This window comes from Oryctolagus cuniculus, chromosome 5 (assembly GCF_051225735.1).
Source record: "Oryctolagus cuniculus isolate XC-2025 breed Fujian yellow rabbit chromosome 5, ASM5122573v1, whole genome shotgun sequence".
Classification (NCBI taxonomy): Eukaryota; Metazoa; Chordata; class Mammalia; order Lagomorpha; family Leporidae; genus Oryctolagus; species Oryctolagus cuniculus.
The window spans coordinates 92,160,158-92,188,118 of record NC_142871.1 but is presented as its reverse complement, the minus strand read 5'-3'; the positions used below and the strand labels follow the sequence as shown (position 1 = coordinate 92,188,118).

Genomic DNA, 27,961 nt, shown 5'->3' with positions numbered 1-27,961 from the left:
CATTTTAACAGGTTTCCTTTTTGGTGCTCAGTTAGTTGTCACCTATCAAGGAGAACAAGTGGTATTTGTCCCTTTGGGATTGGCTTATTTCACTCAACATAATGTTTTCCAAATTCCTAACAGGGATCACTTTTCAGTTAAAATTTAAACACGTAAGAATAATTGTGTGTTAATTACAGAGTTCAACCAATGGTACTAGAACAAAAAAAATACTAAAATGGATAAAGTATTACATTGTACATCAACCGTCAGGACAAGAGCTGATCAAGTCACTGTTTCTCATAGTGTCCATTTCACTTCAACAAGTTTCCCCTTTGGTGCTCAGTTAGTTGTTGCCAATCAGGGAGAACATATGATATTTGTCCCTTTGGGACTGGCTTAATTCACTCAGCATGATGTTTTCCAGATTCCTCCATCTTGTTGCAAATGACTGGGTTTCATTGTTTTTGACTGCTGTATAGTATTCTATAGAGTACATGTCCCATAATTTCTTTATCCAGTCTACTGTTGATGGGCATTTGGGTTGGTTCCAGGTCTTGGCTATTGTGAATTGAGCTGCAATAAACGTTAATGTGCAGACTGCTTTTTTGTTTGCCAATTTCATTTCCTTTGGGTAAATTCCAAGGAGTGGGATGGCTGGATTGAATGGTAGGGTTATATTCAGGTTTCTGAGGAATCTCCAGACTGACTTTCATAGTGGCTTGACCATTCCCACCAACAGTGGGTTAGTGTCTCTTTTTCCCCACATCCTCGCCAGCATCTATTGTTGGTAGATTTCTGAATGTGAGCATTCTAACTGGGGTGAGGTGGAGCATCATTGTGGTTTTGATTTGCATTTCCCTGATTGCTAGTGATCTTGAACATTTTTTCATGTGTCTGTTGGCCATGGATTTCCTCTTTTGAAAAATGTCTATTGAGGTCCTTGGCCCATCTCTTAAGTGGGTTGTTTGTTTTGATCTTGTGGAGTTTTCTTTTTATTTTTTGACAGGCAGAGTGGACAGTGAGAGAGAGACAGAGAGAAAGGTCTTCCTTTGCCGTTGGTTCACCCTCCAATGGCTGCCGCGGCAGGCATGCTGCGTCCGGTGCACCACGCTGATCCAATGTCAGGAGCCAGGTACTTATCCTGGTCTCCCATGGGGTGCAGGGCCCAAGTACTTGGGCCATCCTCCACTGCACTCCCTGGCCACAGCAGAGAGCTGGCCTGGAAGAGGGGCAACCAGGACAGAATCCGGCGCCCCGACCTGGACTAGAACCCGGTGTGCCGGCGCCACAGGTTGAGGATTAGCCTATTGAGCTGCGGCGCCGGCCCCAAATAAAGTTTTTTAGAGTCTGCTAAATTTAGAATTGGTACAGATAGCCATTGCATTTTTGTCTCCCTGAAAATCAAAATGAGTACTCTCATGGTTGGCTTGTTGATCAATGGCTTAACAAATAACATTTAAGAAAATGAGCTATTTAATATATTACATAGGATATCAGAGCTGTGTATTCCAGTGTTCTCAAATGGTAGTGATTTTGGCAATAACTAGAGATATTTTTGATTGTCGCAATAGGAGGATGACTTTGGCATCTAGTGGATAGATCAAGGATGCTGTTGCTAAAGATCCAGCTGTGCACAAGACAGTCCTCCCCCACCTATCAAGGAACTAATGGCTCCAAATGTCGGTAGCACCGACATTGAGAAACGCTGATCTAGCCCATCTCCACATAATGTAGAACTGAAGTTCACAGAGGTTAGTGTTACCAAGTTGCCCAGTGGCAAGTGGATGAGCCACTCATTTATTAAAAAATGTAAGAAATATAAGGAATTTCAATAAATCAAAGCTCAAGGGTTTTGATTCTTCATGATGTAAGAAGAAACTCACTGATAGAAACCCATATTAAAACTTTGAACAAAATCTCTTTTCATGAACAAGATTTTCTGAGTGTATTAAATTGTTCTGGGTGGCAGCTGCTGCTTTAATTATTTTTTCCCTTAATTAACTAAACAATAAATATTAGAGCTGCCAACAGGTGTTCTCTTTGACATTTTAAGCATCAGTCAGAACGTAATGCCCTTAAGCCACTTTCTCTCGACCTTACATGACAATGACGTGCTTTTAACATTTTGAGATGTGAGCTACAACAGGGGTTTAAGAGATAATCTTGGATTAAAGTGGACCAGGAAAAATGGGATTATAGGTAATTATTGTCAGAAAGTATAAAATTGATTATCTTGAAACTTTGTAATTAAAATTAGAAAAAACTGTATTTTGTCAAGAGTAATACATATTAAAAGAATGAAAGATCTTTTTCATTTTTCAAGTGTCAAATATGTCACATATATTTAATATTGTGGATAACACTGCTAAAGTAGCTTTTCAAATCTGGTGCTTAATGTGCTGGAAATTCTCTTTCACCTTGGTACCTTTAACAGAGGAAAATATAGACTTTTTCTTCAGTAGTGAGTATTTCTTGAATATATACTAGGTATTTTTCTATGTTTTATTTTGACAGCTTAGTTTCTAATTTTCTCACATTGAAGCCAGTTACCTACTGATTTTTTTCTTCTTCCGTTTATGTATTCAGAATTGCTTTTTATTTGATTCAAACATACTTTTTGAATCCTAAGGGTTTTCTTTTTGCTTTAATTTTCTCATTTCAGCCTTAGATCATGGGAGAATGGGAAAATAAACTTCTTATAGTGAATCATAAATATTTGACTTTAAAATTAAGTGTTGAAATCTGAAGAGATGTTTAACCTAAAATGACATCTACTGAAAAGATGTATTGCATGAGTCCTAAGAAGAGGTTGCGGTTACTGCTCAAGTTGATTGTCAGATATCCTGTGACTTCCTGCCATCCATGGGTGTGGTTAACCCATATGTAAAGGCAGATTGAACATTAAGTAACTACTATAGTTATGTTTTAAGCACTCTTCTTTCAGAGTTATAGCATTACCTTATAGAAGGCTATAGGAATCTATTTTTGACACAGTAATTAAATTAAAACAGTATAATTGTAAAATTTGATTTTGAACAATTTGTAGCAATGGCTGTTTAGTATCTCTTTATTCTTCACCCTCTTGCTTTCCATGCTCCAGTATTGACTGTGGTGGGAGAGAGGATATTGGAAAAGTTTTACTTTTGTACTCTTTAATCTGTTTAAGACTGTTTATCTTTTGTCACAGTCACTTTTCTCATTTTCAGAGAAAAGCCAGAGGTGAAGGAATTAAAGAAACGAAGGAATTAAAAATGGGTTACTGACTATTTTGGAGATTCATAGACTAGTGTAGATCAGTGTAGTTTAAAATAATAATTCCTTTTCCACTACTTCAAACAGTATTGCATATTTCTAGGTTCCAATTCTCAGAGGTCTTTGAGGGTTATGAGCTTAATACTTCTACCAAATTCTTCAAAATTAAAAAAAAAAAACAGAAGGAATCAGCTAATAGAACTATCAGTAAATATAGCCAATTTGGATCGCCTAAATTTTGGAGGTTGAAGGAGTTATCAGTATAACAATTTTATAGAACAGTTCAGATTGGTCTGTATCTGCAAATGTCTAGATTCTCCCCTCCTATTTTGTTCATTTTGAACCCAAAGTTTTAAAGTGCAACTTAGAATGTTCTTCCTTCTAGGAGCTGCACGCCTGATGGCCGTGGCAGCTATATAACAACTCGACATTGTGCTCAGAAATTGAGTTGATATTATTGGTACAGATCCCAATACTGAAAGTTGGAAATTTCTAGGGTCTAAAATCCCCAAAGTCAGAATCCCCTGAAAGATTAATATTTTGAATATTGAGGTCTTGAAAATAAAAATTCCCATTGGAGAAAAAAAAGTATTTTTTAAACATTTTTTATTTATTTATTTGACAGGTACAGTTACAGACAGTAAAAGAGAGAGACACAGAGAGAAAGGTCTTCCATCCGATGGTTCATCCCCCAAATGGCCGCAACGGCCGGAGCTACGCTGATCTGAAGCCAGGAGCCAGGTGCCTCCTCCTGGTCTCCCATGTGGGTGCAGATGCCCAAGCACTTGGGCCATCCTCCACTGCTTTCCCGGGTCACAACAGAGAGCTGGACTGGAAGAGGAGCAACCGGGACTAGAACCTGATGCCCATATGGGATGCCGGCACCAAAGGTGGAGGATTAACCTAATGTGCCATGGCGCTGGCCCCAAAAAAGACTATTTTAAGAGGGGTAAAACTAAATGCTCAGGAAGGGATTAGTGCATTTTTTGATTGCATACAGAGTAATTGCCAAATTATTTAGTCATGTACCACTTTTTTTTTTTTTTTTTTTTTTAAGATTTACTTATTTATTTGAAAGGCAGAATTACAGAGAGGCAGAGGCAAAGAGAGAGAGGTCTCCCTTCCACTGATTCACTCCCTAGATGGCTGCAAAGCCGGAGCTGCGCTGATCCGAAGCCAGGAGCCAGGGACTTCTGGGTCTCTCTAGTGGCTGCAGGGGCCTAAGGACTTGAGACATCATCAACTGCTTTCCCAGGCTATAGCAGAGAGTTGGATTGGAATTGGAGCAGCCAGAACTCAAACCGGTGCCCATATGAGATGCCAGCACTGCAGGCGGTGGCTTTATCCACTATGCCACAGCACCAGCCCCTCATGTTATCTTCTTTTTCAGCTTTTATTTAATAAATGTAAATTTCCAAAGTACAACTTTTGGATTATAGCAGCTTTTCCCCCCATAACCTCCCTCCTACCCACAACCATCCCATCTCCCACTCCCTCTGCCATCCCATTCTTCATCAAGGTTCATTTTCAATTATCTTTATATACAGATCAACTTAGTATATACTAAGTAAAGATTTCAACAGTTTGCACCCACACAGACACACAAAGAATAAAGTACTGGTTATACCATTAATTCACATAGTACAATGCATTAAGGACAGAGATCCTACATGGGGAGTAAGTGCACAGGGACTCCTGTTGTTGACTTAGCAATTGACACTCTTGTTTATGACATCAGTAATCACTCGAGGTTCCTGTCATAAGCTGCCAAGGCTATGGAGGCCTTTTGAGTTCACCAGCTCTGATCTTATTTAGACAAGGCCATAGTCAAAGTGGAAGTTCTCTCCTCCCCTCAGAGAAAGGTCACGTACCACTTCTGACTCTTCACAAATAGCACCATGGCTGCCGTAAAAAAAATGACCTCAGAATAAATTCAGTAAGCGAGGTAACCTTCTAAGCCAGACACTTGTTGATACAGAGAATCTCACAGTATTAGAAAATACATTGAATGGTGAACTGTTGTTACTTAGGGATTTGAGTATTGAAGAAGATAGACTTCTTACATCTGTTGGTAAATCTACCATAGGACAACTAGTTCATACTTTATTTTGGCTAACAGATGATACTTTCAAAACTGTCACCACTGTTTGTTTGTTTGTTTGTTTGTTTCTTTCTTTCTTTCTTTCTTTTTTTTTTTTTATCAGTTATATGCACTTCATGCCCCTATTGACTAGAACTTATCTGCTTGTTTATTTACCAATGACCTGAAAAAGTGAAGTACTTCATAAATGCTTATTTGAAGATTTGGTGGACTTTGCATAAGAAAATGGATTTCAATTGAATCTCTGAACCATAATAACAGATTTGGAATTAGGTATGATGACATCTTCTAAATTTTTAAAAAATGATTTATTTATTTATTTGAAAGGCAGAGTTACAGAGAGAGAAGGAGGGAGAGATATTCTATTCCCTGGTTCACTCCTCAAATGGCCACAATGGCCAAAGCTGAGCCAATCAGGAGCCAGAAGCAGGGTGCAGGGGCCCAAGGAGTTGGGTCATCCTCTGCAGCTTTCCCAGGTGCACTAACAGGGAGCTGGATTAGAAGTGGAACAGTCGGGACTCAAACCAGCACCTATATGGGATTCCTGGGCTTTATCTACTACACCACAGTGCCAGTTCCCATCTCCTAAAATTGCATTTCAAGGTGTTGTTGATAGTTTGTTCTACTTAGCCCAGTGCATTTGATGGAAAATTCTGATGGATTGGCCATGTGATACGGCAGTAATGAAAACATCAGTTTGAAAGTGCATCGTTTGTTTGCATTGACATGTCTTCCAGCTGGTGAAATTCTAGAAGCTTTTAATGTTAGAGTTGCATTTGTCTAAAAAAGCAGTGAAGTTATTGGTCGGTTTGAAAATAACTACCTGCATGTTAAGATAAGGAGACACTTTACACAATGGCATTATATTTTATCACCAGTGTTGTTTTTGCCAAATTTGTGATCTGTATATGCCAGTTGATTCTTGTGGTACCCCAATACAACATGAAAGCATGTCACAGAAAAAGGAAAATTTAATAGGTAATTCTCATTGTATATTGAATCAGAATTTTAAAAAGAATAGAGCTATGTGGAAAATGAATATGAACATATTTTCTGAGGAGAGCCATGCCTCCAAAATAAAAAATGTCGGCTATCTATTATGATGCAAGAATTCAAAATATAGTTAATGGTCATGAGAGGCTAATGGTCATGAAATGAGACCAGCTCTGATGGACTGTCCTGTGCAGTTATAATCCAATCCTGTAATGTAATATACTTTTTCATATGTGATTATTTTCATCACTGTTTTTATTTGTCAGCAGTTTTAAATACAATTTGCTAAGGTATGTATCTGATCTTGGTATCATTTGCAAAACCAGAGGTATAAATTGTGTAGAGACTTAAGAGAGTTCTGATTGTCTTATGCAGTTTCTTTCTTTCTTTCTTTCTTTCTTTCTTTCTTTCTTTCTTTCTTTCTTTCTTTCTTTCTTTCTTTTTTTTTTTTGCAAATTTGACTCTGCAAAAGTGCATTAGCACAACATTGACTTTATGTAAGCATTTTGCATGCACGTGAAAAAATTGAAACTTCCTTAGTAAGTGAACAGATGTCCTTTTTTGCGCATCTGTGTTTGTGAGGAAGATAAGATTTGTCGAGATCTCAGCTCTTTGGGTGACTGCATATGCAATGATGACTCATTGTGGTTTTGGATCAATCATGTCTAAAGACAAAGCCCATCTGTCAGATGACCACAGTTATAAAGTGTGGTGCGCTCAATTGTCAACTCTAGTGATATGTGTTTATACATTTCACCTTGCGACCTATTACTTTTTGACTATGGTTCATCCGCCTGCTTGTAACCATGCGATTACACCTGAGTGTTCGTGCTTACAAAACTGTTGCATTCATGTAATTGTTTTTAGTATTCCTGAGAGTATGCTTGTAAAAATTTGTATAGTATATTGCCTATTTTATTGTGTAAAGTGCCCTGTGAGTCATGCTGTCAGATTTTCATATGTTTCTCACATAAATTTCCTTTTTAAAATGTAAACAGATATCTTTTAAAGAACTCTCCAGAATTATATTTTTGGGACTTCTTTACAGATTTTGATCTTTCAGGATTTCAGTGTTTGGGATTGTTTTGGAATCATGGCCCAAATCTGATCTCATCACTTACCTGAAATTCACTTAATTGCCTTTGGAAATTTGAATCTGCATGTGTAGTTTATTATACAGTCAAATGTTCAGTGCCTCTAATTCTAACTTAGAATTCTGCGTCTAGAGTGTTTATTGCAGTTACAAAGTCACATAATGATAATAATTAGATTCACTAGGAAAATGGTTTCCCAGTTAGACTATGGGTAGCCAGTAAAAACAGCCTTGCACGGAGGACAGCATTCATGTCATTTGCCAGATGTTTGTCGAGTGAGACCTCCTGTGTAAAGTTCACAGAGGACTGGAGCACAGTGCTTTGTTTTCTGTTCCTCTTTAACATAGATGAGATTTCTCAGTTGCTTTGATTGGCAGAGTTGATGAAGAATCAGTTAGGTGAATGTTGGCAAATGTCACATGCTAAGAAATCACCAGGGAAACTTGTTGGACAAAAAGTTTTCAGTTTCCTGGTGAGCAGTTATACCCGGAGGCAGCTTTAGCGATGAAGTGCTTGACCTTCTCTGTGGCGTCCTGCCATCCCACCCTCCAGCCGTAACTGGTGGCATCTGGCCAGTCACAAACTAGCTAAAGTATTCCTATTCTGTAGTTTGCTTCTGGAAACTCAACCATCTTTAGTATTAAGGAATCTCTTCTGAGTTTCTGGGCTGGCTGCTCATTTAACCCATCTTTTCTTTTCTAGTCTTTGCCAGCTTGGAGTTCAGCACAAACTAAGAAACTTATTTCTAAGCCCAAAGGGAGCACACACAAACCCAGTATTACATTCTTAATTAGTCAAGATCCTATAGGCACTGAGTTTCAGCATTTTTGTTCTTGAAAACAGCAGATTCCTCAAACCTCCAAAGGAAACTTTAATCACTTTAGGAACATTGTGACTCTTTAAGCAGAGGAAGAAAAGGAACACATTAAATGGCACAAACCTATTTTCTGTATTCAAATCTAAATTAAACACTAAAGAAAAAACTTCTATAGTGTTCTCAACAAACTGTAAGTCCAGTGAGCCAATTCAGCCATTTATATAAAGAATCTTTTCTTTTGTCAAACAAAGAGTGTGTGGTTGTTGCCCCAAAGGACCATTTAGACATTTAACTTTTAATTATTCTATTCATGTGTGTCAAAGAAAGTGAGAGCTCTGCTTTACATAAAAAGGAGAACACTGCTTTGATATCTTGGCGTATTTTTACTGTACTGTTAGCATTCTCTTTAACTGCTTCATTCATCCAATGTCTCCTGTAAGTGGATCAGCAAGGGAACCTGGATCTGTTGGGAGCATCTAACCTATTACCCTGTCTCTTCTGATTTCCCTCAGAGACTTATAAGCAGGATTTGAGTCAAATTATCTCAGAGAAGCATGTCCTCGTTTGGTTTTTGCTAAATCAGCATTATTTGCCCTTATATTTAGTTTATACAATATATTTTTAAAAAAGATTTATTTATTTATTTGAAAGGCAGAGTTACAGAGAGAGAAGGAAAGATGGAGAGAGGTCTTCCATCCACTGGTCCACTCCCCAAATGGCTGCAGGGGCTGGGCCAAGGAAGCCAGGAGCCTGGAGCTTCATCTAGGTCTCCCATGTGGGTGCAGGGGCCCAAGCACTTGGGGCATCATCCACTGCTTTCTCAGGTGCATTAGCAGGGAGCTGGATGAGAAGTGGAGCAGTCAGGTTTTGAACTGGTGCCCATATGGGATGGTGGCATAACAGGTGGAGGATGAATCTGCTACACCACAACTCCAGCCCTAAGTTTATACAATTTCATAGGCTATGGGGCAGAAAGTGGTTTACTCCCCAACTTCAGCCACCATAACATTGAAACATTTTAGTTAAGTAAAATTTCTTCTCAGTTCTTCCAGCCTGAGAGATCCATAGATCCTCAATATTCATTTTCTCCAGGGAACAATAGCTTGCTTACTGCACGATCTTCTGTTTATTTATTTATTTTTTTTGCAGCAATCTAATGACATGGCTGTGGGTATTCCCATCCTACCTCCCATTTCCTGCAGAATAATTTCCCTGTTCCAAGGAAGTACAGGATCTGAAAACAGGCATCTTTTTGAGAATTGTATATATTCATCAGTATGTGACTTTCCATGCAAGAATGGTCTAAAGTATTATGATTTCCTTGCCCTGTTTTATTTTTGCAGGTGCCCTTCTGAAATTATTTAGCTCTGTTTTTGTCTCTCGTTTCTGCTGAACTGCCAAGGGATTTGGTTCAGTTGTCAGCATTTGATGTATTTTCTCACTTCAGACTACAGGGAATCTACTTTTCTTTTGTGGGTCTTTCTTGTGGAGGCTTTAGAGGCCCGTGTCTCCCCTTGCCTGCCCTCATCTTGCTATTGTTACTGTGTGCAACCATAAAAGGACTGATGCCATTCTCTGGAGAAGAGCTCCCACCTCCCCACCTCTACTCCCTGTGAGAGACTCCTGTTGATGGTGCAGTGGTATACACATCTGTGGTTCCTGCCTTTGCCAACATTGCAGTATCATGGGTGCTTGAGGGCAATTATCATCTCCCCAAAACCACCTCTTGCCTGCCTCAAATCTAAGTAAAAACAATGGACTTGTGATGGAAAGCCTAAGGATAATAATAATAATAATTATTATTAGTTTTCTAAGTTAAAGACAAATCGTCTGGCTTTAGTTTTCAACTGGAAAGATTCTCCTGAACTCTTCCTGTATAGATACATGGGCCTTTGTTGCCTGGCAACTGTATCAGTTTTATTTGTTTGGGTTAGTTTTATGGTTTCTCCAGAACTGGAAGATTTTGACTCAAAGTGGTCCTGGTTCCATTCACATGAGTGATGGGATTGCTGAGCCAACTGCTTGCAAGTAGCAATGGTATAATAAGGCAGTGATGGGCTGAAGTATACTCAATAGGGAAATGCTGGCACTGAGTGTTTTCATTGTTACATTGATAGTGGACAAATGATGTGGGTGATTAATATGCAAGTGTCACCTGATGAGCAGAAAAACACCACAGAACTTTGTCTAGGATAATGTACTTCTTTAGTATCTAGTTCCCTGGAATCACCTGGGTTATTTTCCTGGTTACAGAGACCAATTTATAAAGCCTAAGAGCTTGTTGGAGATGCCATTCTAGGAAGACAGATGTCTTCCTGTTGTGTGTAAATACGTAAGTAGGATAAGTATTCAAAATAGGTCTCCAGATAGCTACAATTCCACCCAGCATTCTTTCCTCACCTGCCCATTTGTTGCAATATTAATGCCTAGTTCTCACTCCGTAGATTCTGAGTTCCTGGTAGGGTGCGTGGAAGGGGTACTGGAGTTTTAAAAGACCACTAGGTGATTCAAATGTACAGCCAAGATTGAGCACTACTACCCTAGAAAGTACTAAAAATTTTAAGATGTGATTCCTGCCTTTAAGGAAATCACAGTATATTGAGAAGCCAAAGCAAAATTACATAGGAAGTAAAAGAACAGTGTAAGAATGTAATAACAACATAAAACTATGTAAGAAATGCCAAGAAACTTTGTTTCATTTATTTACGTCAGAATTTAAATAATAAAGTGTGAGTTAAATTGTGCACTGAGAATTTTGATGTAAAATGGTGGTTGGGATTTCTGGAAGGAGAATCAATTGAACATAGGCATCTGCTTTTGTTCCCTCCCCAAACCCCACTAAAATATCAATATATAAATATAAATATTTATGCCTTTGTAAAGGCATAAATCCACATGGATGGGGACAGTGAGACTGGAAACAATCTGAAGACAATGTTGCAAGGTGAGGATGAAGACCTTAGTAAGTGTCACTGTGGCTCAGCAGTTAAAGCCCTGGCCTGTAGCACCGGCATCCCATATGGGTGCCAGTTCGAGTCCTGGATGCTCCACTTCTAATCTAGCTCCCTGCTAATGTTCCTGGGAAAGCAGTGGAGGATGACCCATGTCCTTGGTCCCCTGCACCCACATGGGAGACCCAGAAGAAGCTCAGCTCCAGCCATTGCAGCCATTTGGGGAGTGAACCAGCAGATGGAAGACCTCTCTCTGTCTCTACCTTTCTATGTAACTCTTTCAAATAAAATAAATCTTTAAAAAAAAAAAAAAAAGAAGTGTGATACAGTAGAATCTGGAGTGGGCAATGAGGTAGCCAAGAATGATCCTGTTTTACCCCCAAAGAATTACTCAAAGACTCAGCTCAAGGGTTGACAATACCAAGTACCTCTGGGATTAGGGATGAAGGAGGTGGAACTACAGAATGAAACCTGGCTAAAAGCCTTTTTAAGAAGCTCACAGATCCTCAGTTACCCTGGGGTTTAATTCTCCAGAGAGAGGGTAAAATACATGTAGTTGTTAGGGAGGCTGGGAAGTATAGTCTCTGTTCTGTATGGATGTGAGCGCAGCTAAAACTCTGGGTTCTGTTATGGTAGAAGAAGGGGAAAATGAATATTCAAGGACAATTGGCTGGTCCTATGCTTATATGCACAGGTATTTGCGGTATTTGCTACCTTACTGTGATAATGTTGGTATTGGTAATGATGGTGAAGATCATAGTTGCAGGGTCTTTTTTTTTTTTTTTTTTGAGTCCAGGCTTCTACTGATTATTAGATTTTTTTTTAAACTTTTATTTAATGAATATAAATTTCCAAAGTACAGCTTATGGATTACAATGGCTTCCCCTCCATAACTTCCCTCCCACCCACAACCCTCTCCTTTCCGGTTCCCTCTTCCCTTCCATTCACATCAAGATTCATTTTCAATTCTCTTTATATACAGAAGATCAATTTAGCATATATTAAGTAAAGATTTCAACAGTTTGCACCCACATAGAAACAGAGTGAAAAATACTGTTTGAGTACTAGTTATAGCATTAAATCACAATGTACAGCACATTAAGGACAGTGATCCTACATGAGGAGTAAGTGCACAGTGACTCCTGTTGTTGACTTAACAAATTGATACTCTTGTTTATGGCATCAGTAATCACCCTAGGCTCTTGTCATGAGTCATAGCTTCAGGGTCTTTAGGGTTTTTTTTTTTTTTTTCATACCCAATGCCATTCTAAGAGCTTTACATATATATTAACTCACTTAATGCTCATAGTCAGTCATGGGAAGTTAATTCTGTTAATATTCCATTTTGCAGATAAGGAAACTGAGGCAGAAAGTTATTAAGTAATTTCCCCACAGTTTTCAGAACTATAACCAAGTCGGAGAAGGTGGCTCATGGAGTAAATGGATGGTTTGGTACCTAATTCTGTTTACTATGTGCAGGAGCCAGGACTGCAGGCAGGGAGGATGGGATTGAGGTGGTTGGTGAGTATAGGGTGTATAAATTCCAGTGTGCATCAGAGGCGTCTTGGAAGGCTTGTTAAATCACAGATAGATAGAACCTACCCCCAGGATTTTTGTTTCCATAGGTTTGAGGTGGAGTTCAGGAATTTTTACTTCTGAGATGTTTCCGTAACGCAGTATTTATGACCACAGTTTGAGCACCGCTGTATCTGTGAGTATTTGAGAGGTAATGAGAGTCCAAATGTGGTGGTGGAGGGACATTGATCCAAGAGAGTTCATGAAGGGTCAGTCAAGCACATTCAATAGGATGCAGACGCAAGGTGGAGAAGAAAGGACTGAGGGCAATGGCGAGACAGTTTTCTGTTAAGTGTAGCAATCAGAGGCTATTGATGACTTGCTGACTCATTTAGAGGAATTTCCATGGAAAAGTGGGGTCAAAAATAGATCAGAGGACTAAGGCTTTGAGGAAATATGATTAAATCCTGTAAAACATAGAACATGTACAGATTTCTTTAACTTGGAAATACTGGCTTCTACTCTGTTTCCCAGCTTATTTGAGCTGACCTTCTGATTTGGAATGAACCAAGTGCTTCATGATACTTTCTGGCATTTCCCTGGTCTTTTGTTTAAAAGTGGATCTGGCATTAACAAAAGTATCTACATCTGCTTTATTTCACATGAAACTCATTCTTCTGCACGAGTATTTATTAGTTTTGGGTTAATATAGAAAGCTTTCTGCCTGCATTTTCTCATGTGCAGTGATTTTCAAACTCTGCTTGCTTCTTGGATCCTGCTTGTGGATCACCACTTTCCCTACTGTCACCATCATAGCCCCCGTCACATTTGTTCCGAATGATTATAACATATTCCATCAGTCTGCTCTCACTCTCCTTCCTACAAGAGTTCATATGGTATGTATGTGTGAGCTTTAGGATCTGAAGTGATCCGGCTTCAGCTTCTGTTTACATCCTCAGTTTCTCCCCAGTGTTCCTGGTCCATCAACTCTGCCCCATCCTCTCTGCTTCTTTGCTTTTCTTACACTGTTTCTGCCCCTCAGCACCCCTGTCCACTTCAAATCCAACCTGTACCTCCAGACCCTGTGTACCTTCTTTACAGTTTTTGCCACCTAGAAGTAATTCTTCTCAATTACTCTTGTCTGTTTCCATCTAAACTGCATCTATAACTCATCAGACTTAATTTTCTACCAAGTACTTACTTGTATGTGTGATTCATCTTCATATCTCCCGTGGTGCTCATAATAGCGCCACACATAAAGATTGATTGAATGAACGGAAGGATGAGAAGCCAGTTGTCACGATTTAGTGTAAATAAATGAAATAAAGTGATGATTCATTAACTGACACATTTAGTGTATTGCCTGTCAGTGAATGAGTTCTAATGGAATCTTCCAAAGCTGCTGTGAGTGAGGGTTTAAAGTACCTCTTCTATGTAAGAATAGTTATTTAACTTTGTCATCTTTTTTGATTGTTGAGGAACCTTTTTTTATTTCATCTACTTCTTGGATTCTTAATCATGTCTTAGGTACTTCAGTGAGCTGAATACTGTTTTTAATTTAAGTAAGATGTCACTGTTATATTATGCCCTTTTTGACAAGCTTATTTAACATTACCAGTTGATAATACACAGAGTTCTCCAAAACATTCTTGGAGGGGTGGACACTGGTGTAATGAGTAAGATGCCACTTCAGACACTTGCATCCCATGATAGAGTGTCTGGGTTGAAGTCCCATCTCCGCTGTCCACTCCAGCTTCCTGCTAATGCTCACTTTGGGGGGCAGTGGGAGATGGCTACTCAAGTGATTGAATCCCTACCAGTTACAGTGGGAGACATGGATTGAATTCCCGGCTTTGGCCTGGTTCAGCTCTGGCTGTTGTGGACATTTGTGGAGTGAACCAGTGGATGGATGATCTCTCTCTGCCTTTCAAATAAATATTATAAATACATAAAAAAATTAAAAAAAATTCATGGAAAATGGATATTATGAAAAGACTAGCATAGATTTCAATTTTTTCTTGCAACATGAAAAACATATCTTTTAGTTCCATCCTCTAAGTTTTTGAATTATCCTCATATATGTGTTTAACATACATGAATTCACATATATTTACCAGAGATTAATATGGGTTACCTGTGTTTTTCACACAGTGGGATTTTAGATAATTAGTGAATTCACTGAGTTGATTAATGATTTCCACCAGAAACTTGCTGCTTTTTTATAAATTTGATTGATGAATTTTCTGATTCTGCCTTTATTTACTCATTGGAGTGCAAATTAGGAAAGTACCCTAAGTGAATAATTAAGTGGTAGAATTGATGTTAGGATTTGTTGGCTATAATTGAGTTTTGAGGAAGACACATTTAGAGCTATAAGTTATACAAATAATAAAACATTTTTGGATTTAGAATAGAATAATAGGCTTTTCAAAACATATGTCTTTTCTTTTTGGCCAAGCATCAGCTATTTGGAGCCTTTAAACTGTAGTGATTTGGGGACTGCACTAAGGGTCATCTTTATGGCTGGATATATAGTTCTGTCTGTATGGGGGCCTTGAGACTCACAAATCTAAAGAACAGATATATTTAGTGAATATTGCTTTCTGGTTAAAACTGATTCTTCCCTCTCTTGAGCTTTATCTTATTAATAATTCTTTAATTTGGACTTAGAATTGATTTAATGTCAGCTTTCTCCTGTTTACCAAGGGGAAAGCTCATTTATTTTTCATGCTTCTTTGTCATGTTGTTCCCTGTGCTTCTGAGAAAAGGGCACCAACCTATTTAGATAGGGAAGTTTAGGCTATTTATAAAGCTGGGCAGGTTAATGGAAATTGACAGCTGGGTAATGTCCTCCTTGGTGAATGACGCACGTGGGTTTCAGATGATGTTGGCATGCTGTGCTCACTTATAGCCAGCAATCAGCTGGAAGAATTTGTGTGCTTTGAGCTTTGGTGTTGACGTAGGTCCTGGGTACAGATATGTTTTAGGAAACATCTCATTTCCATATAAATGAAGGAAGATTAAAAAGAAAAATTTAGATGACTTGCCCTTAAATTCCAGCTTGTATCAAAAAGATGAAGAAAAAATTTCTTTCTACTTTGTGCAAAACAGCTTTGGTTATATTTAAGCACTGTGAAATTGTTACAGGTTTATTCAGAAATATTCTTTATTTTTTGGAATTTATTTAATATCAGATATGCATACATTTATTTGGTATATGCTTCTAGCAATTCTAACTTCTGTTTTTTAATAGGTTTTAAATAGCTCAGTTTAAGAAATTTGTACAGTCACATCATTAAATTTGTCAATTTGATTTTAAGAAAAGGGAATAACCAAATTGTTTTCTTTCCTACGTGACAAAGCTGTGATTCGCTCTCATTTTTGGCAAGGCATATTTGTTTATTTGAAAGTCAGAGAGACACAGAGAGAGACCAACAGAGACACAGATAGATCTTCCATCTTCTGGTTTACCTGCCCGAATACCTGCAACAGCCAGGGCAGGGCCAGACCAAGGCCAGGAGCCTAGCACACTATCAGTCTCCCATGTGGGTGGTGTGGACCCCGGTGCTTGGCCATCAGCTGCTGCCTCCCATGGTGCATACCATCAGGAAGCTGGAATTATAAGCTGATCCAGGACTAGAACCCAGGCATTCTTGTGAAAGATGCATGCACTCCAAGTGGCAACTTAACCCTTAAGCCTGTAAGATGTGTTTAAACATTAACTTGACTGCAATGAGTTTTTGTGTTTTTTTTCCAAGTGTCATTTTCTTTTTAAGTGTTTAATTTAAACTTAAAGAATCATATAATACATATCCTCTAAAATCCAAATACTCAGCATACAGTTGCTTAAGTTCTTTTCTTATTAATAATGATTCCAAAAGTGAGGATTTTCTCTCTCTCTCTCTCTTTTTTTTTTTTTTTTTTTTTATCTTTTATTTAATGAATATAAATTTCCAAAGTACGACTCATGGGTTACAATGGCTTTCCCCCCCATACCGTCCCTCCCACCCACAACCCTCCCCTTTCCCACTCCCTCTCCCCTTCCATTCACATCAAGATTCATTTTCGATTATCTTAATATACAGAAGATCAGCTTAGTATACCTTAAGTAAGGATTTCAACAGTTTGTTCCCACACAGAAACATAAAGTGAAAAATAATAGATGATTTTTTTTTTTAAATGATGATGAAATCAGATCAGACCTATTGTCATGTTTAATCCCAGTGAGAGTCAAGTTGGGAATTGATAATTTCTTTTTTTTTTTTTTTTTTTTTTTTTTTACAGAAGATCAGTTTAGTGTACATTAAGTAAAGATTTCAATCGTTTGCACCCCCATAGAAACACAAAGTGAAATATACTGTTTGAGTACTCGTTATAGCATTAAGCCTCAGTGTACAGCACATTAAGGACAGAGATCCTACATGAGGAGTAAGTGCACAGTGACTCCTGTTGTTGACTTTACAAATTGACACTCCTGTTTATGGCATCAATAATCTCCCTATGCACCAGTCATGAGTTTCCAAGGCTATGGAAGCCCCTTGAGTTCTCCAACTCTTATCTTGTTTAGACAAGGTCATAGTCAAAGTGGAGGTTCTCTCCTCCCTTCAGAGAAAGGCACCTCCCTCTTTGAAGACCTGTTCTTTCCACTGGGATCTCACTCACAGAGATCTTTTTGCCAGAGTGCCTTGGCTTTCCATGCCTGAAATACTCTCATGGGCTTTTCAGCCAGATCCGAGTGCCTTTAGGGCTGATACCGAGGCCAGAGTGCTATTTAGGACATCCGCCATTCTATGAGTCTGCTGAGTATTTGAAAGGCAGAGTTACAGAGGGACAGAGATAGAAAGAGAGAGTTCTTCCATCTGCTGGTTTACTCTCCAAATGGCCACAATGCCTGGGACTAGGGGCCAGGTTCAAGCCGGGAGCCTGGAATTCCATCCAGGTTTCCCACGTGGGTAGCAGGGCCCAGGTACTGGGCCATCTTCCACTGCTTTCCCAGGCGCATTAGCAGGATGGTGCATTGGAGGCCAGAACTCAAGCCAGTGCTGATATGGGATTCTGGCATCACAGGCCACAGCTTAACCTGCTGCTCCAAGACACTGGCCCCAGGTTTATATCTCCTTAAGTCACACTAATCATGCTCAGAAACAGCATTTTAGCTTATATGCATGTGAGAATACTAGCTGGCAATTTGTTACTATTTATAATGTCTTCTGTGGGCCTGGACAGTTCCTAAAGGTGTGTGGATCTCTGGGAATGCTGAGTGTGTTCTACACTGTCAGGGTCATGCTGTTACTTTTGTGGATTTCCATGTCACAGGGGCCTTCATCAAGCTTGGTGGCAAATAACGCATGGCCCTTGGCTCAGCCACCACACATCGGTTTTGCTCAGGTATCCTTGAGGGAATTAGGGTAGAGCTAGGGCTTCCAAGTGGATGCCTTCCTGACCAGAGCAGCCAGACTGATGGGATCACCTGCCCCTCATTTTAAGCAGTGCATTGGGTGAGCTTGGTTCCCATCAGGTTCAATCCTTGGTCTGCCTGGAGTCCAGGCCTCTGCAGTTGCAGCAGCATTTGTTCTTCAGCCCAGAGCTTGCTTTTGGTCTTCATCGGTATGTTACCACATCTCTTTCTCTGCTGAATGTTAGCGGTGGCTAGTTCTCATTTGTAGTCCCACTCTGTCCAGCGGTAAAACTGAGGATTTCCTGATGAAGGTGCAAACAGATATCCCTGGAGCCTTTTCATGTTCTTGCTTATTTAGCACAATTTTGGTTCACAGTTTACACTTGCTTGTCGCAGCCCTGCTGTGTGTGTCTCAGTGCCAATCATCAGGGAGTTCTCAACTAACAATTATGAAATCCTGTTGATTCTACAGTATTTCTTAAATTCTTTCTCCTTTTTGATTTTCCTTACTAGTTTTGTTTTGATAACTTTATATTCTTATAATGTCTTGGGGTTTGCAAAGTACCTGGACTTGCCTTATCCTTAGATCACTTGATTGGTAGGTTGATTAGATATTTTTATTCTGCTTTTATGGATGAGGAAACCTGAAGCACTATCCCAAATTCTGCAAGTAAGGAGTGTAGAATAACATTTAAACTCAGTCATCCTGCCTCCAGAGCCCACACATTTTATTTTCTTATTTGAGAGACAGACAGACAGACACACATACATATGCACAGAGAGAGAGAGAGAGAGACAGAGGAAGAGCAAGAGGAAGAGCGAGAGCGAGAGCGAAGGGGGGAGAGAGAACACTTTCATCTGTAGTTGGTTCGCTCCTCAAATACTCACAATACCTGGAAATGGGCCAGACAAAAGCCAGGAGCCTGGAACTCAATCTGGGTATGCCATGTGGGCTGCAGGAACCCAGGTACTTAGCTATAACCTGCTATCTCCCTGCGTGTGTACCAGCAGGAAGCTTGGATCAGGAAAATAGCCAGGACTTGGGATTTGGGTTAATTGGCATCTTAATCACTAGGCCAAATGCCTGCCCCACAGCCCTCACTTTTAAACACACCACTTACCTGATTTTATATACCCAAGTTCCTGTTATCTCCCACTGTTGTGTCTAACCTTCTTGTACTTTATTCTTCTTGCTTACTTTCCAACTCTGAATTTGCACTTCATTGCCTATCCTTTTGTGTCTGTGATTCCACTGTTCTCTCTTCCACCTAGGCCTATCAAAATTCTGTTCATTCTTTGGTGCCCAATTCTCATGCCTTCTCTTTCATGAAACTTTGCATGATTCCTCCAAGCCTAAAAGAATCTCTTCTTCCTCCCCCTTTCCTCTAATGGCATGCTATTTTTATATCATTTTCATTTTTTACATTAAAATTAATTTTACCATCTGATACTTTATTTTTATATATATCATTTTTTTGTATCACAGTTATTATTTTTGACTCATGTATGCATTACATTGTAAGTTGCTTGAGGAAACAAATTGTGTTTCATTTACCCATATATCGTTTGTAGCATCCAGACACAGTGCCTTCTTATATGATCAAGTACATATTATGGAAATGTTTATTCCATAAAAACAGATTATATTGTTATGTTTTCTACTGGATTAGAATCTGAGCCTCTTATATTAGCAAAGAGTTGATCCAAGAGAGCTCGATATGGCTCTTGAAGTACTTATCTAAGGTTATGAAGTTGTATTTGAGAAATCTTACTCTCTTACTATATCTTTAATTTGCTCCCCCTATTGGGATACAAGTCATTCATTAAAGCTCTTATCTAATTTGTGACATACTTGGATCATCTCAAAATATCTTTTTTTCAATTTTTTTAGAAAACTTATTTAATAAATATAAATTTTGAAAGAACAACTTTTATATTATAGCAGTTTTTCTCCATAACCACCCTCCCACCTGCAAACCATCCCACCTCCTACTCACTCTCCCATCTCATTCTTCATTAAGATTCATTTTTAATTATCTTTATATACAGAAGATCCATTTAGTATACGTTAAGTAAAGATTTCAACAGTTTGCACCCACACAGACACACAAAGTATAAAGTAATGTTTGAACATTAGTTTTACCATTAATTCACATAGTACAATGCATTAAGGACAGAGATCCTACATGGGGAGTAAGTGCACAGGGACTCCTGTTGTTGACTTAACAATTGACACTCTTGTTTATGGCATCAGTAATCACCTGAGGCTCTTGTCATGAGCTGCCAAGGCTATGGAAGCCTCTTGAGTTCACAAACTCTGACCTTATTTAGACCAGGCCATAGTCAAAGTGGAAGTTTTCTCCTCCCTTCAGAGAAAGGTACTTCCTTCTTTGATGGCCTGTTCTTTCCAATGGGCTCTCACCCACAGAGATCTTTCATTTAGGTCATTTTTTGCCACAGTATCTTGGCTTTCCATCCTGAGAAACTCTGGCTTTCAGCCATATCCGAATGCCTTAAGGGCTGATTCTGAGGCCAGAGTGCTGTTTAGGGTATTTCCTACTCTATGAGTCTGCTGTGTATCCTGCTTCCCATGTTGGACCGTTCTCTCCTTTTTAATTCTATCAATTATTATTAGCAGACACTGGTCTTATTTAAGTGATCCCTTTCACACTTAATCCTATTTTTATGATCAATTATGATTTAAACTGATCACTTTAACTAGTAAGGTGGCATTGGTACATGCCAACTTAATGGGATTTGGAGTCCCATGACATGTCTTAAAATATTTTTGTTCCAAAAGTGTGTATATTTAGTAGCCTCTAATCTGATAATTGCTAATAGCATTCGAATTTCTTGGAAAATTAAGAGCCAACTTTTAAATATCACAATCATTTTTAGTTTACTTCTAAGATTTCTTTTGAGGTAAGTGTCCTGCACAGTGGTTAACATGAAGCTTGGGATGCCCATATCCCATATGAGAATGCCTGGGGTTGGGTCCTGGCTCTGCTCCTGATTACAGGTTCCTGCTAATATGTACCCTGTTATGGAGCAGGTGATGGTTTCAGTATTTGGATCTCTGCACTCACATGGGGGATACTGACTGAGTTCTGGCTTCTAGCTTGAGCCTCACCCAGCCTCAACTGTTGCCAGCATTTGGGGGGTGAACCAGATGAAGGGATCTTTCTCTGCCTTTCAAATAAATAAAGAAAAATTATAAAAATTAACTGAAAAAGAGACATTAAAAAGGATTTATTTTAGAATTTATTAAAACATAAAAATCTTCTTAAAAGTTTACACATAATTTCCAGAGCATAGCAAGCAGGAAATATTGAATGTAATTTAACTTTTTTGAGTAACTCTTTCATAATTATGGGCAATTGAAGACATGTAAATATTTTTATTTATTTATTTTTTATTTAGTAAATATAAAATTTCCAAAGTACAGCTAATGGATTACAATGGCTTCCCCTACCATAATTTCTCTCCCACCCACACCCCTCCCATCTCCCGCTCCCTCTCCCATTCCATTCACATCAAGATTCATTTTCAATTATCTTTATATACAGAAGATCGATTTAGTATATATTAAGTAAAGATTTCATCAGTTGGCATCCATACATAAACACAAAGTGTACAATACTGTTTCAGTACTAGTTATAGCATTACTTCACATTAGACAACACACTAAGGACAGATCCCACATGAGGAGTGAGTACACAGTGACTCCTGTTGTTGACTCAACAATTTGACACTCTTGTTTATGGCGTCAGTAATCTCCCTAGGCTCTAGTCATGAGTTGCCAAGGCTATGGAAGCCTTTTGAGTTCGCCGACTTTGATCTTATTCTGACAGGGTCATAGTCAAAGTGGAAGTTCTCTCCTCCCTTCAGAGAAAGGTACCTCCTTTTTACTGGCCCCGTTCTCTCCACTGGGATCTCACTTGCAGAGATCTTTTATTTAGGTCTTCTTCTTCTTCTTCTTCTTCTTTTTTTTTTTTTTTCCTGGGTGTCTTTGCTTTCCATGCCTAAAATACTCTCATGGGCTCTTCAGCCAGATCCGAATGCCTTAAGGGCTGATTCTGAGGCCAGAGTGCTGTTTAGGACATCTGCCATTCTATGAGTCTGCTGTGTATCCTGCTTCCCATGTTGGATCGTTCTCTCCCTTTTTGATTCTATCGGTTAGAATTAGCAGGCACTAATCTTGTTTGTGTGATCCCTTTGACTCTTAGACCTATCAGTGTGATCAATTGTGAACAGAAATTGTTAACTTGGACTAGTGAGATGGCATTGGTACATGCCACCTTGATGGGATTGTATTGGGATCCCCTGGCACAGTTCTAACTCCACCATTTGGGGCAAGTCTGATTGAGCATGTCCCAAATTGTACATCTCCTCCCTCTCTTATTCCCACTGTTATATTTAACGGGAATCACTTTTCAGTTAAAATTTAAACACCTAAGAATAATTGTGTGTTAATTACAGAGTTCAACCAATAGTACTAGAACAAAACAAAGAAAAAATACTAAAATGGATAAAGTATTATATTGTACATCAACAGTCGGGACAAGAGCCGATCAAGTCACTGTTTCTCATAGTGTCCAGTTCACTTCAACAGGTTTCCCCTTTGGTGCTCAGTTAGTTGTCGCTGATCAGGGAGAACATATGATATTTGTCCCTTTGGGACTGGCTTAATTCACTCAGCATGATGTTTTCCAGATTCCTCCATCTTGTTGCAAATGACCAGGTTTCGTTGTTTTTGACTGCTGTATAGTATTCTATAGAGTACATGTCCCATAATTTCTTTATCCAGTCTACTGTTGATGGGCATTTAGGTTGATTCCAGGTTTTAGCTATTGTGAGTTGAGCTGTAATAAACATTAATGTGCAGACAGCTTGTTTGTTTGTCAATTTAATTTCCTTTGGGTAAATTCCAAGGAGTGGGATGTCTGGGTTGTATGGTAGGGTTATATTCAGGTTTCTGAGGAATCTCCAGACTGACTTTCATAGTGGCTTGACCAGTTTGCATTCCCACCAAAAGTGGGTTAGTGGGAGACATGTAAATATTAATATAGTCAGTTGGATATTTCAATTGAATCTGAACTGACGTTTTCCTGATATCTACCTGTCTCCCTTCCCTTCCATCCCTTTTTCATGAGAGTGCATTGTGTAAAATCTACTTGATCTCTTACTACTAGTAACATCTTTGTTTTACCTATAAGTTTGGTGATTTTATCCTACCTTAAATTTTTTAAATAAAGCTTTATTTATTTATTTGAGAGGCAGAGTTACAGAGAGAGAGAGAGAGGGAGGAAGAGACAGAGAGAAAGGTCTTCCATCCACTGCTTCACTCCCCAAATGGCCACAGTGGCTAGGCTGTGCCAGGCTAAAGCAAGGAGCCAGGACCTTCTTGTGGTCTTCCATGTGGGTGCAGGGGCCCAAGAACTTGAGCTATCTTCCATTGCTTTCCCGGGTGCATTAGCAAAGAAGTGAATTGGAAGAGGAACAGCTGGGACATGAACCCTCCAGGATGTGATGCTGGCACCACAGGCAGAGGCTTAACCTGTACACCACAGTGCCGACCCTTAGAGTTCCTTTTGAAGACAGAAACCTGCATGCATTTTCTAGAGTAACAATGTTAACATTTATGTGCAGTAACTGTTATCTTGCTAAGCATTTAATGATTGAATCAAAGTTTAAGGTGACCCTTTTCAAAGAGCCTTTTAAAGATATTCTCAGTTGACAGTTTTCTTGGTCATTTGTCACTATTTTAAAGATGCTATTTATTTTATTTTATTGTTGACAACTAGGTCATGCACTATGAAAGTTTAGACTAGCTATCTGATTTTCTTTGATTTTTTGGAGAAGTATCTGAAGGAATTTTGGAATATTGTCCACAAATACTTATTCCATTCAGATGAGTAATTTAAAGCTAATTTGTATGTATGGGTATCCTGCCAGAATAATTAAGATTTAATTTGACACATTTTAGCATTTATGAGTTAAGTAGTTTGCAGCGGCCAATTTAGGAAAGACATTTCCCCAGTAGAGGGGAGCAAGTGTTAATTAGAGTGCTAATACTGCCAGTTACTGGCAGTGGATTTTTGGGTAAATCCCTTAAATATGGTTTCCTTATTTGAAGACTGTGGAGTTAGTGAAAAGATCTTCCTTAGTGCTAGTGTTCCATGGTTCTTTAATGAACTTTTCTGCTTGCTATCTTTCTGTGCCCAAACATAATTTTTGCAGATCATTAAGTTATTCCATTGATTTTTCTACCTGTTTCTCCTTTTGATTTACTTAAAGAACACCTTTTTACCCTTTGTAATTATAACCTTGAATTATTTTTTCTCTCAACAGACACAATAGTCCTATTTTCTCTTTAATTTGAAAATTCATTTAAATAAAATATTAATTTATTCCATGATACCCTCCCCCTCATTAATCTTTCAGAGGTATTTTTTTCTTTTATTTAATGAATATAAATTTCCAAAGTACAACTTATGGATTACAATGGCTTCCCCCCCCATACCGTCCCTCCCACCCACAACCCTCCCCTTTCCCACTCCCTCTCCCCTTCCATTCACATCAAGATTCATTTTCGATTATCTTAATATACAGAAGATCAGCTTAGTATACATTAAGTAAGGATTTCAACAGTTTGCTCCCACACAGAAACATAAAGTGAAAAATAATAGATGATTTTTTTTAAATGATGATGAAATCAGATCAGACCTATTGTCATGTTTAATCCCAGTGAGAGTCAAGTTGGGAATTGATAATTTTTTTTTTTTTTTTTTTTTTTTACAGAAGATCAGTTTAGTATGCATTAAGTAAAGATTTCAACCGTTTGCACCCCCATAGAAACACAAAGTGAAATATATTGTTTGAGTACTCGTTACAGCATTAAATCTCAATGTACAGCACATTAAGGACAAACTTTTTTTGAGTGCTCCCACTATGGAGCTTAATTGTTCTTGAGTGATTTACAGTGCTACATTCTTCATTGGCAATTTAGTTTTAAACAAAATTTATTTGTTTTCATTCTATTTGAAATGCAGAGAGAGGCAGAGGGAGAAAGAGGTATCTTCCAAATCTTCCAAAAGCCTGGAACAGCCAGAATTGGGTCAGGCCAAAGTTGGGGATTTGGAATTGTATCCACATGTCTCACATAGTTGACAGGAACCCAAGTACTTTCGCCACCATCTGTTGCCTTCCAGGGTGGACATTAGCAGGAAGCTGGATTGATGGAGATAGAATTCTACCCAGGTACTCCAGTGTGGGATGTGGGCATCCCAAGTGGCATCTTAACCGATGTGTCAGATGCCCACCCAAGGTAATTTGTTTTTTTGTTTTTTATTTTATTTTTTTTTTGACAGGCAGAGTGGACAGTGAGAGAGAGAGAGAGACAGAGAGAAAGGTCTTCCTTTTGCCGTTGGTTCACCCTCCAATGGCCGCCGCGGCCGGCGCACCGCGCTGATCCGATGGCAGGAGCCAGGTACTTATCCTGGTCTCCCATGGGGTGCAGGGCCCAATCACTTGGGCCATCCTCCACTGCACTCCCTGGCCACAGCGGAGAGCTGGCAACCGGGACAGAATCCGGCGCCCCGACCGGGACTAGAACCTGGTGTGCCGGTGCTGCAAGGCGGAGGATTAGCCTAGTGAGCTGTGGCACTGGCTGGTAATTTTTTTTTTTTTTTTTTTTTTTTTGACAGGCAGAGTGGACAGTGAGAGAGAGAGACAGAGAGAAAGGTCTTCCTTTGCCGTTGGTTCACCCTCCAATGGCTGCCGCGGCCGGCGCGCTGCGGCCGGCGCACCGCGCTGATCTGATGGCAGGAGCCAGGTGCTTTTCCTGGTCTCCCATGGGGTGCAGGGCCCAAGCACCTGGGCCATCCTCCACTGCACTCCCTGGCCACAGCAGAGGGCTGGCCTGGAAGAGGGGCAACCGGGACAGAATCCGGCACCCCGACCGGGACTAGAACCCGGTGTGCCGGCGCCGCTAGGCGGAGGATTAGCCTAGTGAGCCACGGCGCCGGCCTGGTAATTTGTTTTTAAACATAGTTTTTCTCAAGTTTATTCTTTTTTTTAAACTTATTTAATAAATATAAATTTCCAAAGTACAGCTTTTGGATTACAGTGGCTTTCCCCCCCGTAACTTCCCTCCCTCCTGCAACCCTCCCATCTCCCACTCCCTCTCCCATTTCATTCACATCAAGATTCATTTTCAATTATCTTTATATACAGAAGATCCATTTAGTATATATTAAGTAAAGATTTCAAAAGTTTGCACCCACACAGAAACACAAAGTATATAGTACTGTTTCAGTACTAGTTACAGCATTAATTCACATTGGACAACACATTAAGGACAGAGATCCTACATGAGGAGTAAGTGCACAGTGACTCCTGTTGTTGACTTAACAAATCGACACTCTTGTTTATGGCATCAGTAATCACCCTAGGCTCTTGTCATGAGTTGCCAAGGCTATGGAAGCCTCTTGAGTTCACAAACTCTGACCTTATTTAGACCAGGCCATAGTGAAAGTGGAAGTTTTCTCCTCCCTTCAGAGAAAGGTACCTCCTTCTTTGATGACCTGTTCTTTCCTCCACTGGGATCTCGCTCTCAGAGATCTTTCATTTAGGTTTTTTTTTTTTTGTTTTTTTTTTTTTTTGCAAGAGTGTCTTGGCTTTCCATGCTTAAAATACTCTCATAAACTCTCATGGGCTCTTCAGCCAGATCTGAATGCCTTAAGGGCTGATTCTGAGGCAAGAGTGCTGGTTAGGACATCTGCCTTTCTATGAGCCTGCTGTGTATCCCGCTTCCCATGTTGGACCGTTCTCTCCTTTTTAATTCTATCATTTAGTATAAGCAGACACTAGTCTTGTTCATGTGATCCCTTTGACTCTTATTCCTATCATTATGATCAATTGTGAACTGAAACTGATCACTTTGACTAGTGAGATGGCATTGCTACATGCCACCTTGATGGGATTGGATTGGAATCCCCTGGCACGTTGCTAACATAGATTCTCTTTTTTTTTGCAAAAATTGAACAGTGGAGTCAATTATTTAATTTGGTAATTTCTCCCCTATGATGTTGTTTCTGTAACTGGTGTTCACTAATCCTGTGTGTCTATGAATATATTCTGGGACTTTTCAGTTAGATTTAAAATTTTGAGTTTAATATAAATGATAGTCTTTTTAACAAAGCAGCATAAGCATATTCAGGTTCATCTGGATCATCTGCATATAACCAGATCCTAAAACATGGTAAAATTGGTGCTGCTGGTTACAGTGTTATGTTTATGTGGAATCCAACTATATTTTCGTATATTTTTAAATAGTAGATTGAAATTGATTTGACATTAGGAATATAAGAGAGTATATATTTTTTAAAAGTTTTCCATTAGTTCTTGGTTTGAGAAGCCTTTATTTATGACATTGAATGATATTTTATCATAATCTTGAGGGGCAACTTTCAACTATGTATTCCGTCATTCAATTACTATGTGTTGCTTAAAATTAAGTCACTTTTTTCCGTAATTCAAAAGTTAATATATTAAAGTGTGGCTGCCTTCAGTGTATATAGTCATGAAATAATTTGTCCACTAATGGTGTGTGTTGGTAACTGGATTTCCAAAGTAGTATGGTCTGATTTTTAGTTTTTCTGATTGTGACTATCGTTTCTATATTTTTTTGTTCTAGTTCATTTACTGATTATGTATTTTAAAAAGTCTATGCATAAAGAACCATGCTGGGTAATAGAGATAATAAGATCCAGTTCTCTTTATATGCACTGGTAGGTCTACAGTGTTTCCTCACTGTCACATTTTTCCACTCTTTTAAATGAAAAATGTCATGTGTAT

At 39.0% G+C, this 27,961-nt stretch overlaps 1 protein-coding gene across 1 annotated transcript in view; it reads left to right on the top strand.

The window, feature by feature from the left end:
• BCKDHB (branched chain keto acid dehydrogenase E1 subunit beta) overlaps positions 1-27,961 on the top strand; it is a 277,214-nt gene that overhangs the window by 40,157 nt on the left and 209,096 nt on the right. The gene's annotated exons all lie outside the window — the stretch shown is intronic.